Raw genomic sequence first — 5,770 nt, 5'->3', positions numbered from 1 at the left:
AAATACAATGAGACTAATTTAAAATCCGACTTTGATTCTAAAAATAATAATCTTTCATCATAAAATTAAATGATGAAGTCTACTAAATTTTTTTTTTTTTTTTGAGAAATAAATCATCTAAATAAGTAGAGTTTTAAACATAAAATAAAATGATGAATATTAACTAATATTCTTAAAGAAATAAAATCATTTAAATAAAATAATTTTCTAAAACTATATTATTTTCGGGGCTCCAAAATATGAAGAGGCTTACTTTAAAAATTAGGTTTGGTTCAATAACACTAAAAATACCCCATTTAAAATATTTCAAAGATTTTAAAATACTCGACTCACTTTAAAATTCATCTGCTAAATTTAAAACACGACTTCACAATTTAAAATGCAAATGCAAGACTCGTGACCAATCAAGAGAAAAATGAGTGGTTGATCACAAGATCCAACAAGCAAGGTAAGAAAATCTAAGAAGTTTTTTTCTAAAAAATATTGGTTGATGAAATACATGAGTTTTGGTTGTTAAGTTAGAAGAAAAATGGATTTGGAAAAAATGGACATGCTTGTTTTTCCATTTCATTTTTACTACCCATCTTTGACATGCAATCACATGTGTGACGTCCCGAAATAAATTTTATATACAAATTTATTTAGACCTTAGAAACGTCATGAAATTCTAAAAAATGAGCGATCGATTAGGTTTTAGTCCTTTAGCATAGTCGGATACCGAACCACTATGGTGAAGGAATTACCTTTTTATTTAATGGAGGCCCTTATGAGTATAATTTTACTTCCCCACACTAGCACAGTTTTCATCCTTCTCCCAAGAGAAAATCGAGAGAGAGCTTGAGAGAAATGTTTGGCAGCTTGTGTCTCCTTCATTCCAATCTTTTTGTAAGTTATTTCCTATGACTATAATCTCTTTCATTTTGGTTATTTATGAGTTTAGTTTACTTGGAGATTTGGTTGATGAAAATGGGTGTTGATAGTGGAAAGGTTTGGTTATGATGATTGTTGATGAACTGTGCAAGTTTTGTGAGATTTTGATGAAATATTGGGTATATCTTGATTTCAAGAAGTGTTAACATGATTATATGCAAGTTATGGTTTGATTAAAAACATGTTAGTATTTTTATAAAAAGGTTTTGCATGATTTTTGAAGTGGTAGAAACCGATTGGTTCAAAAGGAGCTTTGAGTTTAGGTTGTGGTTTTAGCTTTAGGATTTTGACTCTATGGCCATGATTTTTACGAATCTTGTTTTTAAGCTTAGATCTATGAAATAAGAAATATTTTTTGAAGTTTTTTAACTTAGGTCTTTGTTGGATATTTGAAGAACATGCAAGAGTTTGAGTTTAAGCATAAACTAGAGGCTCTCGGGTTCAATGTTGAGTTTAATGAAATATTTGCCATGGCATGCTAGATTTGATGCTTATATATAGTTAGAACTTGATTGTGAGGTATATGGTTGTGTTCTTTAAAGAGTTGTTGCATTAAAATTAAGGATCTAGTCACTTTGTTTCAAGTTCAAAAGCATGCATGTCAGTTTCTAAGTTGTCATGCAAACCGATTGTTCTATGTTGTATTTTGTGATTTTTGGTTGATTAGTCAAACATGCTATCACTTAGGTTTTAATAGTGAACATGTTAGGAGTATTGTTTATAAACTTTTGGAGTCCTTGGAGTTGATATGAAAGTGTTAGACCAAGAACATCAAGAGTTGGTTTTATTTGACCTAATCTTAATGTTTTGGCTTTTTCTTTGATGCAATGAGTCCAAGTTTTGTTGCAATGTGTGATTTTGTTTTTACATGATTTTAGAACTAAGGATGTGAATTTTTTAGAGAGCTAAATTCGGTTTAAGCATGTTAGTATGTTAAATGGCCAAGTAGCAATAAAAGCATGATTTTTAGCCTAAGAGATGTCATAGTTGGGTTTACTTTTAAAAAACTCTTGAGCTCACATTTGGATTTAGGATGAAATTTATTTGAGGAATGTAAGTTTTGGTAAGTTTGGGAGGTTGTTTGCAAATTTCTTTTTAGGGGCAAATTTATAATTCTCCATAAGTTGAGGGGTAAATTTACAAATTTGGTCCTAAGTTATTGAGTTTTATTATTTGGAGGATTAAGTGAGATATTTTAACCCTAGAATGTATCTCATTTCAGCTTATGTACTTTTTACGCTACACTACGTTTTACATGACATTTCTGCAAGTTACCTTCTAACTTACTCTCAGTATTTTTACGTATGTATGGTTGTAAGATTGCACTATTCATATTCATATTCATTTATTCTTTTTATAATTATTCATAATATGCTATGTCATGTCATAAATTACAATTACATGTTATTTTGTTACATGCCACGAATGACATGTCCATGATTTTTTGTTTCATGCCATGTCATAAGCATTGAGTATGTCATAAAATATTTATAAGTCATGCATGGGCAATTATCCTAGTGGAATTCATCTGTCCTCTATGGAGTGTCTAAGTTGGATGTAGAATCCCCTGGATTGACGAAGTACAGTCAATAGGATTTGAATGGGACCTAAGTAATTGGTTTCTAGAGCGAAGTACGGCACCCAACGCCGGTGGTGCCAAACTACCCGTTTACAAGTACAATTTATCATGGCATACTCACAGTTGGTGCAGGAGCCAGTGATGTGATGCGGTATCCAGCATGTATGTAACAAGGTCTCATGTTCATGCAAACATGTCATGCTCAAGTCAAGTTATGTTATGTTCAAGTCAAGTCATTTTGTTTCAAGTCATGTCACGCATGTGCAAGTCCATGTCACAAAGCATACATGCCATATTACCATCATGCATGCCTACTCATATAATCGGTAGTTTAGGAACTTTACTTGATGAGATTTTGTAAATCTAATAGTCTCAACTACCATTCCCCCTAGAACGGAAGACGATGTGTTAGGGGGTCGGGGATCAGAACGCGACTCACTAGACGAGGTTGAGGAGGCCACAGAGGATGCTCGAGGAGCTCATGGAGTCGATCCTCCAGCCCTTGGATTATGTTTTGGAGATCATTGCCGAGTTCCCTGAGCAGCTTGACATTTAATTTAGTAGTATGTATATTATGTAAATACTTATGGAGTTTTGTCTCCAATACTACATCATTCTGATTAGAGACTTGTTGGACGGATGCTGTAACTTTTGATATGTGAATATTTATGAACATATGTTATGTTTTGGGATTTAACATTTTGGTACATTGTGTATGGCTAAAAAAAATTATTTGCTACAAGTATTGCATACTATTAGATGCATACTAGGTGCACTGCATCCTTAATTGTCATGAATGGAGTTATTTGACATTGTGTTGTATGTTCTGACGCTTCAAGCTCCGCTAAACTCTGCTTCTCTATCAAATCCCAAATGGAGTTTGGCGACATCACAACATGTATGCATGAAGCTCACCCTCAATACATGTTGTGACGCCCCCAAACTCCGCTTGGGATTTGACAAATTTTGAAGCGTCGGGACATGCAACACAAGGTCCATGACAGTTCAAAGATGCAGTGCACCTAGCATGCATCTAGTAGTATGCAATATTCACATCGGATAATAAATTTTTTAGCAATACTTAATGTACCAAAATGCTAAATTCCAAAACATAATCATATTTCCATAAATATTCACATAACCAAAAGCCACATCATGGCTTGTTAAGACGGGGGTTCTCCAATTTCTACTTCCTAACACATCGTCTACCATTCCGGAGGGAATGGTAATTAGAACTACCACAGTAAGTATAACGACCTGAAAGAAATTCAATAGGTGAATTTCTTTAGACCTTAGAAACATTGTGAAATCCCGAAAGGATTTCACAAATCGAGCGATCGATTAAGATTTAGTCTCTTAGTGTAGTCTAATCTCGATCCACTATGGTGCCAAAGTTGCCTTTTTATTTTATTAAGGCACATATGAGTATAAGTTTATGAAACGAATTGCACCATTAGACTTGAATGATTATTTAGGATTTGATAATGCAATAAAAAGTTTCAAGTTTTGAGTTTCTCGGATGATTAGTGGACAACGAAAGTGCCGTTCTATTTAATTAAGGCACTTAGAAGTAAAATTTTGTGAAACAAATTGCATCATTAGACACTTAGGGATATTTAGGATTTTATGGTGTAATAAAAAATTTCAAAATTTTTTGGGTGAATAGTAACACCAGGGAGAGCGCTACGTGCAATCGGTTTAAACAATTGTCAAATTCAAGATTACTTTTTGGTTAGACACATGGCGCAATCCTAGCCATCCAATTGGGAACCCTAGGACACATGTCAAGCAGAGGCAAGTGTGATGAAATGGAGTGTGATTCAAGCCATGTGATCACTTCCTCGAGTAATTTCATGTCAAGTTTGTTTTGCATGATTTCAAAGTGATAGAAGTCGTATAGCTCAAAACAGTTTTTGTTTTGGCTTAGGTTGTGATTTTGGTTCTAGAAACTTGATCCTATGGCTTTGATTTTCTTATATGTTGTTCTTGAGGCTTTGTGTATGTGTTAAGAGTTTAGTTTTGAAGAGTTATGGTTTAGATCTTTGATGGAGTGTTGACGAACATGCAAGAGCTTGGTTTAAACTCAATCTAGAAGCTCTCAGGTATGATGATTTGTTTGGATGAAAATTTTCCCTTGACATGTTAGTTTTAATGCTTATATCTAGTTAGAACTTGAATATGAGGTATATGGTTTTGTTATTTGAATATTTATTGCATAAAAATAAGGATCTAGTGACATTGTTTCAAGTCCAAAGCATGTTATACTCGGTCTATGGCTTTTTGTACAAGCCGATTGTTCTAAGTGTATTTTTGTGATTTTAGTTGTTTAGTTAAACATGCTATCACTTAGGTTTGGATGATGTACATGCTAGATGAGTGTCTATGGACTTTTGGAGTCCTTGGAGTTGATTTGAAAGTGTTACACTAAGAACGTCAAGAGTTTGTTCATTTTGACCAAATCTTGATGTTTTGGCATTTTCCTTGTTATAATGAGTATAATTCTTTATGAAATATGTGTTTCGATGTCTTAGCATAATTTTTGAATCAAGGATGTGATTTGTGAGAGTTGATCAAATCAGTTTAAGCATGTTAGTGTGTTAGAAGTTCAAGTTGTAACAAAATTAAGTTTTTAGCCTAGGAGTGAATTAGCCTAAGCATGTTTCTTATAGTTGTGATGTGTTTGAACTTTTCTGAGTTCATATTTGGATTTAGGTTAAAATTTCAATGAGGGGCAAAATTGTTTTGGAGTTAAAATGCAAAATCTTTTTTAGGTGCAAAATTGTAATTTCCCATAAATAAAGGGGTAACTTTGTAGTTTTAGCCATAAGTTAGTAAGTTTCTGTTTATAAGAATTTAACGAGATATTCTAACCTTAGAAAGATATCTCATTTCAGTTCTCACTCATTATTTATATTCATGTCAGTTATGCTTATTGGTAGTTGTTATAATATACCATGTCATGCCATCAGTTATCTATTATTACACACTTATCTGTTACACGTCTATCTATTACACAAATGTCATGTCACCCACTACTGTTACATGATTATCTGTTAATACACATTATTCTGTTACATGTCACGAATGTCATGTCATCTGTTACATGAGTATGTCATGAGTTACATCTAAGTCATACACGAGTCCTTTACTTTATCACGACCCCAAGTGTTAGGATGGGGAATAATCATAGTGGAACTACCTTGTCCATGCTGGAATGTTTAAATTGGATGTGGAATCCCCTAGTTGACAAGGTACAATCAA

Source organism: Juglans microcarpa x Juglans regia, chromosome 1S (genome assembly GCF_004785595.1).
Source record: "Juglans microcarpa x Juglans regia isolate MS1-56 chromosome 1S, Jm3101_v1.0, whole genome shotgun sequence".
Taxonomy (NCBI): Eukaryota; Viridiplantae; Streptophyta; class Magnoliopsida; order Fagales; family Juglandaceae; genus Juglans; species Juglans microcarpa x Juglans regia.
Note: the sequence above shows the minus strand (reverse complement) of the source record.